The sequence below is a fragment of the Protopterus annectens genome, chromosome 3.part1, assembly GCF_019279795.1.
Source record: "Protopterus annectens isolate FY-2018-M chromosome 3.part1, PAN1.0, whole genome shotgun sequence".
In the NCBI taxonomy this organism is placed as follows: Eukaryota; Metazoa; Chordata; order Ceratodontiformes; family Protopteridae; genus Protopterus; species Protopterus annectens.
The window spans coordinates 1,446,301,340-1,446,313,632 of NC_056732.1; the positions used below are offsets into that span (position 1 = coordinate 1,446,301,340).

The 12,293-nt window shown below is 38.1% G+C and overlaps 1 protein-coding gene across 1 annotated transcript in view; it reads right to left on the minus strand.

Moving 5' to 3' along the window:
- ABCB1 (ATP binding cassette subfamily B member 1) overlaps nt 1–12,293 on the minus strand; it is a 1,009,232-nt gene that overhangs the window by 151,669 nt on the left and 845,270 nt on the right. The window lies entirely within an intron of this gene.

Below are 12,293 nucleotides of genomic sequence, written 5' to 3' on the forward strand. Positions count from 1 at the left end.
AATGCAAACAAAGACCAACAGGGGAGAGCTGACACAAAACGGGAGATACTATGTCTAAACACATATTGACAGAGGTAGGACAAGTGGCGATAGAGGATTGTACTAAAAACAGGGAAGAAAGATGACACTCCAGAAGGGGAAAACAATGACTGGGTATAGAGTGGGGTGTTGGCTTTATTACTTGCTGCCCCAGGAAGCATCTAGGTAGAGGTCACTTCCCCCCATAATGGCCCTCTCAGCTGGGTCCTGCCTCAAATGGGACAATGGGCAGTGTCAGGCAGTGGCACACCTCTGCTAGTTGCTGGAGGACATTCTCCACTTGACCAATGCAGTGTCAAATCACCAGTTCATCAATGCTGTCAGCACCTCCAATTCCTGCCAGGTAACATAATGGGACCTAGAGGCAGTGTCATTAGATGATGTGATAACACCAGCCCTCCTATGACATACTGCTGGATATCACCAAAGAACGTCCATGTTTGCTATCCCATTACATGATCTACATTACCCAGCAGAGAATCAAGCCTGGATGCAGAAGAAGACCCAGCAGAAAAAATCATGGAAGGACAATGGAGCTGGGACCACCATCACACCACAGACACAGATGTGACTGACACTGCATAAAACAGATAGAAATAGAGAAAATAAAACAACAAACATCAAATAAAAAATAAAAGAGGGACAGAGAGAAACTATGAGACAAAAAAAATAGTATCATGTCTGTGTCTGTCAACTTAGACCAATCACCAGTAAAATGTAACTGGATTCAGATCAGGATGCAGTACTACTGACTTGATGTTTGTACTAATACAGACAGTTGAGAAGACATGGGAGATGAATAAAGAGTCCAAAAGGGCATTCCTAGACTTGGAGAAAGCATATGACATGGTCCTAAGAAAGCAGATTTGGACAGCCTTCTGAGGATTTGAAGCTGTGGACACATTTACAGAACTAGTGCAGACTATGTACAAGGAACCTATGACACAAGGATGAACAGTGTTTGGACTCACATAAGTGTTCCAGTGGGAGTGGGTGCTGTTCATACTGGGGAAGGACTACACTAGTAAACAAGTCAGAGGAGATAGCTCAACAAAGCTGCTGCATGCAGACAATGTGGAATTACAAGCAGAGTTTGAGCAGCAACTTCAGCTAATGACAGAGCAACAGAATGCAAAAACTGAAGGCACATGAGATGAAATGGAGTACAGGCAAAACAGCTGTCATGGCAGTAAATGGGGGAAATCAGAAGATGAAAACTGAGATGGAAGGGAAAACACTAGAACCGGTTAATAACTTCAGGCATCTGAGAAAGGTGGTTGAACAGAAGGGAAGTCTGAATAAAGAAATCAAAGCTAGAATCAGAGGAACTGCAGCTAACTGGCACAGACTATCAGCTGGGGTGTGTGAGAGAAAAATGCTAAAGAAGCTTAAAAAATAAGGCGTACAAAACAGTGGTGCGACCAGTACTACTGTGTGGTACAGAAACCTGGGCAGTGAAGGTATAGCGGTTGAAAAAACTAGGTGGCTCTATAGTCAGGCACACTGATATTCTACTCACCAGGCTAAACAAGGAGAAAGTTACTGTCAGCTGCCTGTCGGGTGCCAGGATCCGCCACATAACGCATGCACTCAGGTCACTCCACAACAAGTACAAATATGACTCTGTCATGTCCATGTTGGTGTGAATGACCTGAGACGTACCTCCCTGGACTACATGAAAAGGGACATGGAGGAGCTGTCTGATCTTGTAGCCCAGGCAGGTATGATCCTAGGCCTGAGTAGCATTCTGCCATCACCCAGAATGATACCACAGCACAACGACAAAATGATTGACTTCAGCAACTGGCTAAGCTTCTGGTGTCATTCTAAGGGAATCCAGTATCTGTCTGCCTGGGATGACATGATCGACAAACCACGATGCTTTGCCAAAGATGGCCTGCACCTGTTGCCCCTGGGATTCTGGATACTGGCTAAGGCTCTAGCCACCCCTATAGTGCCTTTTTTAGGCAAGGTTCAAATGACAAATTCACCACCATAACAGGTACAAGCAAGCAAAATCTGAGGGTATTGCTAATCAATGCTAGAAGTCTAAACCTCAAAATGCACTCACTCGAGGCACTCCTTAAAATGGAGAACATCGACATCTGTGCAGTGACAGAGACCTGGTTAAAGGCTCCAGAGGCCACACTTTTTGGCCACCTAACCTGGACTGAAATACTAAAGGCGGAGGTGTGTCCATATTCATTAAGGATATCCACACCTCCAGGCTAGTTGCTCAGCATAATACATCAGAGATTATCCAAGTGCAACTAACTCTGGGCAAGACTGCAATCCAAATTGTAGCTTGCTACAGATCCCCCACCATGCCCCAGGATTCCCACTCCTCATTTCTTGATACACTGGCAAATATTAGGGTACAACCTAACACCCTAATAATGGGCAATTTCAACTATCCCACCATTAACTGGGAAAACTACTCATGTACCAACTCTTGCGCTGAATGTTTTCTGGAATTCATAAATTCCAATGCCTTGGATCAACTTATCCACACCGCCACCAGGGCAACACTATCCTAGACCTGGTTATTACCAACATGGGCAACCGGTGTTCCACACCAGTGGTCAATTCCTCGTTGGTCAGATCCGACTACAAGTTAATCACCCTAGACATCCACATCCCTCCCCCACCCCCCATTAGGGAAACCACAGTAAAAAATTTCTCCAAAGCCAACTTCACGCTTCTTAAGACAGAAGTGGCAAACTTCACGACACCCATGCTGATGGACAATAGAGGTATGACTGCTGAGTCCTACACAAATGCACTTTATAAGCACTTACACGAGTGCATGGATCGTGCAATCCCTAACAGAACCAAGATGCTATCCTCCAAAAAAAGGAAGCCAATCTGGTGGTCCCCTGCCATAAACAAAGTCTACAACAGAAGAAAGAAACTGTTGCAGAAAAAAAAGAGTAAAATTTCATGATTGGAGGAACTCCCTGGTCAGCCTCAGTAAGAAGCTGAGATCCCTCATAAAATCCTCCAAAGCTAGTTATGAAAACAAAATTGCCACTGACTCTAAAGACAACCACAAAGAATTCTATAACTATGTCAAGAATCTCAATGGCAACACTCAGATCTGCTCTAAGTTACAGCACAATGGCACTAAACATACAGAACCAACTGATATTGTCAACATCTTGGCAGATAGGTTCAGTGCTAACTTTACACCCCTCTCATCCCCTAAAGGGCCCATCTCTATACCGGAAGAATGCAAAGTTCCTGTAATCACGGCTGCACAGGTAAAAAAAAACACTCTCCAAAGCCAAGAACACAGCATCCATGGGACCTGACAAGATTCCAGGCTGCGTTCTACATGAACTACAGAATGAACTGGCACCCCACCTAAGTACCATGTTCAATCATATCCTCACCTCAGGCTATGTGCCCACTGAATGGTGCACAGCGACAGTTATCCCATTCCAGAAAGGGGGAGCCACCACGGACCCTGGAATCTCCCACCCCATTAGCCTGATGAGCCTGGTCTGCAAGGCTATGGAAGGTATCATCATGGAACTTATAAATGATGACATTGGTAATCTCCAAACTCTGGACCCCACCCAGTTCAGGTTTGTAAAAGGCAGATCATGTCTCCTAAACCTGACAGACTTCTTTGAAGTGGTCACCAAAGCCGTAGATGAGGGTTAGGTGGTTCACACAGCCTATCTAGATCTCGCCAAGGCTTTCGACACCATCCCCCATGCTGGAATTATTGATAAACTCACTAAACTGGGTATAAATCCCTATGTCACAAGATGGGTTGCCAACTGGCTCACTGACAGAACCCACACTGTGAAAGTAGCAGACTCCAAATCCAACTTCAGACCAGTGACAAGTGGAGTACCACAGGGTTCAGTCCTGGGTCCTCTCCTGTTTAGTATCTACTTCTCTGAAGTACAGGCCAACACAGAAGGTCTTTGGCTAACGAAGTTCGCAGATGACTGCAAACTTGGAGCCATAATCAAAACTCCAAAAGATGTGGACATACTCCAAAAGGGCCTCGCTGAGACAGATGCCTGGTGTCAAAGCCATGGCCTCAGGCTCAATGCCAAAAAGTGCATTGTCATCCCTTTTGGTAAAAACTCTGTACCCATGAACTACCACATAGGCGGTTGTCTACTTAACACCGAAATTGTGATAAGAGACCTTGGGACACAGGTAAACAGTAGTCTCTCCTTTGATAATCACATCACCATAGTAGTCAGGAAATCCTTCTATGTGGCACACCTCATCACAAAAGGTTTCTCATCCAGGAAAAAAGAGGTCATTGTTCCCCATTACTTGTCACTCATTAGACCTATTATAGAGTACAATGCCCCTTTTGGTATGTACCTCACAAGACATCTACAACAACTGAAAAGGCAGCAGAAATACCTCATAAAGAGGATTACCGGCCTCAAAAAGATGCCCTATGCAGACCGTCTCAAAAAACTGCAGCTTTACTGCGTCGCATATCGCCTACCCAGAGGCAATCTCTGCCTAACACACAAAGCTATGTCAAACCCAGAGCTGTTGGACATGCTCCACTTAAAGAAATCCCAATCCCTCCGAGCTACACGCTCTAGGGACCTAAACCTTGTCACCACAATAAACAGAACATGCTGGAGGGATAGATTCCTGTCCCAGAGACTTCCCATCCTCTGGAACAGACTACCTATCTATGTCAAACAAAGCTCCTCATTATCACTCTTCAAGAAAAATCTTGATGATTGGATGGGAAATAGGAAATTCACCCCGGGGATCACTTCTGTGGTTCTCCTTGACAGGGGCACAGGAAAATAATTTTCTTGGGTGGCGAAAGCCAAGCTACCTTTTGGCTAGGCTTATATAGGCCCTAGGGCCAGTAGCCTAGTACCTACCTATGAACCTATGAAGTGCCTAAGATGGGTGGTAGGATGTGCAGTGTGGGACAGATGAAGAAATTATGACATCGGAGCAGAAGCCGTAGTAGTTCCAATGGCAGAGAAGGTCAAAGGGACATGTAATGGTGGTTTGGGCACATGTGGAGGAAAGCGGAAAATGCTTTGGTGAAAAAGGTTTCAGAGAAACAGGAAGGATGAAAGTAAGAGGAACCAAGGATGTCTATCCAAGAGATGAATAGATTACACGAGAGAAGACTAGTGACAGTCAGGTATGACTGTCAAAGAAGGCAGAAAACTGGCATCAAATCAAAAAAGATGGCGACACGATGTGACACCATGACCCCATGTAGAAAAAAAAAAGATAACAGACGGTGACTGTAGGAGAGACCCTTTGTTTGTTGGGAAGGACACTAACTACCATTGCTTAACCTTGCTGGCCTGGTACTGCTCTGCGGAAATTGAGGAAAACATATTTTCATTATCTGTTTTATTCATTGTTTTTGTTGACATGGATTAAAAAACCCATGTTGCATTTATTGACCATTTTGTAATATTTCCATAACATTTATTTTACATTTGTTTACCAGGAAAGTCCGACTGGATGCAGGTCCTTTTTCAGTGGAGGCCCGGGGAGAAAAGCTCCAGGAGTAACAAATACATATGAAAGAGAAACAAATACAGCTAAGTGAAAAGCAAATACATAAAAACAGTGGTTTCAGACACAATATGTAGATTTGTAGAGCAACAGTAATTTACATAAAAATGGTTGTTTACACTTAGTGGATATATCCAAATGATTATGTACAGTTAAAATGAAACTACAATTAGTGGTAGGTCATGCTAGTAGAGTAAGAGCAATGATAACAGAGTGAAAAGGAGGACTAGGTTATCCAGGGGAGTTGCAGGTGCAGAGCCTGGGGTTAGTAAGGTGCATTTTTAAAAGTTTTTTAAATTGAAGTGTTGAGTTAGTTACTAATGAGTTAGGCAGATTATTCCAGTGCTTGGAGATGTGGTTGGAAAAAAGTGATTCACCTGCTGAATTGTTAGCTTTGGTGGTGTGTAGAAGTATTTTGTTGCTGGAGCGAAGGGGTCTTGAGGAGGAATATGGCTGAATGAGATCTTTAAGCACTGAGGTTTCTTCTGATTGACAGAGTATTTTGTGGGCGAAGGTAAGTTGATTAAAGAGAAGAAGTTGAGGGAGTTCAAGCCACTTGAGCTGCTTAAGTGCTGAGCGGTGATGTAACTTGTATGAGGCATTAGTGGCAAACTTGGTGATTTTATTGTAACAGGCTTTAAGTTTGACTAGATCTGTCATGTTACTATATCCTGTGTAGGAAGGAGGTCTTCAGACATGCACTTGTAGGAGGCCAGTGTTGGTCATAGTAGGCAGTGTCAGTGATATTCTCATGGATGGCCTGGCTTATCCATCAGCCTATTGTGCTGCACACATACTAAGGATAGGGATCTTACAGTAGTGGTATAAGGTCGTATAGCAGGCATAGTTTGGCTTCATTCACAGTGCATGGAAATGGCAGAATTAGAAATTGTAGTCAAGTGCACATTTGGACCCTATAGTACTGCAACACTTGCATGGACAGACAGGGTATGGGGAAATAGCATTTTACCCATCCATATTTCTGTTGGAGTCAGTTCTATATGTGCTATTGTTGGCCCCAAACACACAAAACACACGACATGCTCCAGATATTCCTTTTTTTTCAAATATATATTTTTATTGCATTTTTTTCTTCTTATTTTAATACAAGAAAAGAATATCACAGAAAAATATAAGAACAGGTATGAGGAATATCAAGTTGCAGTAATCCTATTAAAGAATATATAACATGAACCATCGGTGTTAAACTAACAATATGCAAAATTAACTAACAATCAAGCTGTTCATGTTGAGCTATAATACAGACAACTACACAGAGATAATATACAACATATTGAAATCTGATATTAAAACACTTGCATCAAGACATTCTAGCCTACCTAACTTATATCTTGTACTAACTATATACACTATATACATTGATGTCACACTGAATGTTCATCTTATATGTATTACCATGACCTGCCCATTGTTGTTGTGGGTAAACATTTTACAGTACTAAATATCTTTAGTTTCCCTTATTTACATAGAATAATACTGATGTTGTAGTCCCTTGTTTATAAATCAGTTTTGACCTAAGATTTCTATAAGCATTCTCCAATGTTTCTCATAGTAGGATAGTTTTTTTTGGCTTCTTGTAATTAGTTTACTGGCTAATAAGTACTTTATAGCCATTCCTTTAAATTCTTCCCGTGTGATTTTACTTCCATCTAAACAATTTTGGGCTATGTATGATTTCATCATTGCACACAGTGTGTCTATAATGTGTTTATTTTCATAGGAAAAATTGGTAGGGAATACATGTAAAATTGCCATTCCCCATGACAGGGTAGATTTAGTGTATCCCTTTTTTTCTAACTTGGGTCTTAATGAACACCATAATTTGTAAACATTCTTGCAGCTCCAAAAAATATGAAGAGTGTCTGCAATGTTGTTTTGGGATATGGTACAATAAGGAGAGTGTGAGGGATTAATGTTACTTAGAAAAAGTGTGTGATAAGCATTGTTATTAATCATAATTGGGGTGTAAATTAGTTTTTTGAGGGGGTTAGTTTCAAAGTAAGCTCAATTGCAGCAGATTTTTGTCCAATAGTGATCTTATTATTTTTCTCTTCCCAAAATTTTGAATATACAAGTGCATCTTGCTATTTAATTTTTGTTATTAATCTATAGGTATTTGATAACATTTTATATCTCAAAAGTAACAGGTTAATAATTTGTTGATATAGCTGCATATCTTGGTTATCTATTTTAACATTCATAGTAATTGTGTTAATCAGGTATGTTAATTGGTTGATTATGGTGTTATAACTTTTATTTACTTCAAAATTTTGCCTAATGTTTTCAATTGAAAGGCTTTTGACCTGATAGAGATCCCATATGGTGATGTTTTTGATTTTGGGGTACCGAGTCGGGTTTATCATATTATTATTTAGTTTAATATTAGAGTTAAGGTGTATTGGTTGTCCCAGTACCAAAGTATCTTTAAGATTTAGGGAGGATACCAGCTTTTGAAATATTAGTATTTTTTTATGATTGTGGGGTGGACCTTAAAATACTTTAACGTCTTAGAATTCAAAAAGGCTACTGCTTTAGGATTTAAATTACACGAGATTAGATGATTGTAGTATATTTTAATCCATAGTGGATACCATGCTTTGTTGAATGGTTCAAAATTTGCTATTTGTATAATTTGACTAGCATTGTTAATGTTATAGTATGTTTGGAATTCACGTAGACCTAGCCACCCTTTTTTTGGGTAACGTTAATCGAGAATATTTTATTCTTGTATTTTTTGGATGCTAAATAAATTTACCTAGTAGTGTTTCAAGTTTGGAGAAGAAGTTTTTGGGTATGTTTTTTTATTAACAGCACTAAAATGAAACAATAATCTTGGAAGAATATTCATTTTAATTATAGCCGTCTTAGATAGAAGAGATAGATTGAGATTTAACCATCTCTTAGTGTCAGTAATAGCAGTCCAGGTTTTGAACAAATTATTTTTAGTCATATAAGATAGGGGGTGAGTGAACATGATACCCAGATATTTAAGATTATAACTGACTTTTATTTCAGTTTCGCTGAAATATAATTCTTTATGTTCTAAAGTATTCAGAGGGAATATGACTTTTTTTTGGGTTAATGGCATAAATGGATATTTTTGAGAATTTTTCAATTGAGTTTGTTTGTTTCTTTCGGCTTTTCCCAGTTAGGGGTTGCCACAGCGGAACTCTGGTCCGCTAATGATTGGCAGTAGATTTTTACATGCTGGCTTGCCGGGCCTAACACACAACCTTCAACGAAGGAACGCCCATTCACGCATGTCACGACACAGAAGACGCTCTAACTGAGAATCGAACGGGCAACGTCTAACTGTGAGGCGACAACGCTACCGCAGCACCACCACCGCAGTACTTTCAATTGAGTTTAATATCTTATTCAAATCTGTATTTGGGAATTCAAAATAGATGTTTAAATCATCAGCAAAAGATATATACTTTATTGGGATTTTTGAAATATTTATAAAATAGTAATACGTTCTTTGTGATATTTTAAGATGTTGAGGTTCTATGTATATATTGAACAGATATGGTGATAGTGGGCATCCTTGCCTTGTACCATTTACAGTTTGGATAGATTTTGATTGCTTTTTATTTATAAATAGTGTTGTTGTGGCATTATTGTATAAAGCCCTAACCATGTTTATATAGTCTTCAGGGATGCTAAATTTCTCAATCAAATCAAAATTTACCCTGTCAAAAGCTTTGGTTGCATCTACTGAGAATGCATAGCTAGGGCATTTATCATTCGCTTTTAAACTAATGATTGAATCAATGGTGAGTGTATTATCATATATGTGTCTGTTGTTATCTGTTGTTCATAAAAGCTATTTGTTCAGAGGATATGATAAGGGGTAAGATTTTTTTGATTCTACTGGCTAGGACTGTAGAAAGAATTTTGATATCAATATTTATGAGTACTATCGGCCTGTAATTATTTGGATTTGATGTTTCAGACTTGGTTTTTGGTATGAATATATTTTTTGAGTTATTGATATACAAGTCTTTGGTACCATACTTTATTATGTATTTGTATACTTTCAGTAATATTGGAGCTAATTGTTTTTTGAAAGTCTTGTAAAATTCCACCATATAACCATCTAGCCATGGTGATTTGCCTGGTTTCAACCTATTTACAGCAGCAATAATTTTCTCTACATTTAAGGGAGCTTTGAGGTTATTTATGTTTGCTTCATTCAGCACTGGAAATTGTAACTCTTTACTAAATTGATGAAATAATAATTCATTAAACTGGTCGTGAGGGCCATATAGGCTTTGGTAAATCTCTTCAAAGGGCGCTATAATCTCTTTGTCCGTATCTAGAGATTTTTTATTATAGTTTAATTGCTTTATTTTGGTAGGGGGATTTTTTATGTTTATAATTCTTGCCAGGGCTTTTGAGGGTGATTGAGCCCATTCGGCATATTTGTGAAGAAGTTTAATTTCACTGATTGAGAACTGTTGTGTTTTAATTTCCCGTAATTGTCCCTGTAGTATAACCATTTGACTTGTAAGTGCTGGCGAATGATTAAATTCTAATTCTAACTCTTATGTTTTTTAATTTTGATTCTATTGTTCTGACCTTTTCCATGTTTCATTTTTTATAGAAAGCTTTTTGAATTAATATTCCCCCAATAGTAGCTTTTGTTGCTTGCTATTGAATGTCGTATGCTATATCTATTACTTCTAGGTTATTTTTAGCTTGGGTGAGAATGGCAATGATATCTTGTGAAAGTTCTTTATTCTTTAATATTTTTGTATTTAACGTCCAGTTCCTAAGTGTTTGGAGTCCTTGCAATGAGCTCACCAACCTTATTGTAATGTTTATCTTTGCATGATCTGATATTGTTCTAGGTTCACTATTGTTGGTGACTGTATTATTTAATAGAACTTCAGCTATTAAAATATATATCTATTCTAGAGCAAGACTTGTGGTATGGTGAATAATAAGTAAACTTTTTTATTTATTTATTTATTTATTTACATTTTGTTGACCAGGCTAGTCTAACTGGATACATGTCCATTTTCAGTAGAGGCCCGGGGAGAAAAGCTCCAAGAAGGGCATTAATTATACAATTATAGAAAATAAAGCTCCAAGAAGGGCATTAATTATACAAAGCAATATCAAGCTATAAGCATATACAGGAAAAACATTATTAAGATAATTGCAAATGAATGTTAAGCAAATATAAAAGTAATTAATTTTTTTTTTTTTTTTTTTTTTACTAGTAGTTATACTATTCCTATAGTTTTCAAAGGGATCAGCTAACTTAAAGTCTTCCATTATTTCAGCTATTAGTGTAGTGAGCTGAACAGGTTGCTTATTATCCTTATTTGTCCTATCAAGTTCTGGATTATCATATTCCAATCACCACCTGTGATATAGAGATAATTAGGAAAGTTATCTAATATTCTATATAGCTCATATAGATCGGTTACTTGATGCAAACATGGAGAATAAACATTTAAGACTAAGAAAGTTTTTTTAAACGGCGGCAGTTCACAAGTAAAATAACACCATCTGCCATTTGGGTCATAACTACCCTTCATTATAGCGCCATCAAAAGACGTTTTTCTCACCGGCAGCAACAATATGTTTCACCCATTTTTTTCTTTTATCTTTCTCCCATTGTTCTTTCAACACATGCGTTTCTTGAATGAAAGTTATCTCTGCCTTAGATTTAAAAATTAAGTGCATTAATCGATTCTTATTTTTCTTATTTTGTAAGCCCTTTACATTCCATGAATTCACAGAAATCATCAAAATGCTACAATACACACAATACTGACTTTCAGAACTAATGGAAGTATTTTGGGAGAAACTGACCTTTCAAAGTTATTAGAGTTTTTGATACAGTTGAATGGTATGAATATAAGTGTGACATCACTCCCTTTCAGACCCCCCCATGCATATCCACGCTAGCCTACTAACTGAAAGAGAGCTAAAAAGAACATTAACAACTATAATACATACAATTTCTGTCATTCTAAGTCCCAGCAATAAGAAACAACAACGCACATAACAGCTTGCTCAACCAAAGCATATGTAAGAGACATGATTTCTAACCCTTACTTCAATTAAAGATAATTAAGCTGAGCATTTTTAAAACTGCTTTTAACTGAGATTTAGAAATCTAACTTAATAGGCAATCTAAACATATTACAATTCAAACCAAACTGTAGCTTTTCTATTACATTCACACATAGCAGATACATGCACAACTCAATTTAACTTATTATAGTTTATCAGTCACTGTTCCTTATTTTTATAATTCAAGTACATTCCTTTTTAGTGTACAGCAGTTCTTTACTTGTTGGGTCTGTATGTACAGCTAAGAACAATTATAGTCTTGATTATCCACTTGTTATATATGAATCAAGCACATATACATCAAGATTCAGCTTTGTGATCAAACAAAACAGTATCAAAAAGTCTTTCATAGTCTTTGCTGTTCAAAGTTGGTATGTTTACATTTTTGATGCATACTTATTTGAAAGCTAAAAAAAAACACGTGAGCAGTAGATAAAACAAAACAGACCCAACTATATTACTTTGCTTTCCTAATAAGAACTAGTTATTGTATGCAGCTGCAGCAGCTGCTTCAGCCTCTGATCCAGAAGATTATTTTTAGTCCAGCTTGTATATATTCAGGGAAAAAAAAAAAAAAAGAACCAATATATTTACATTTGTATATAATT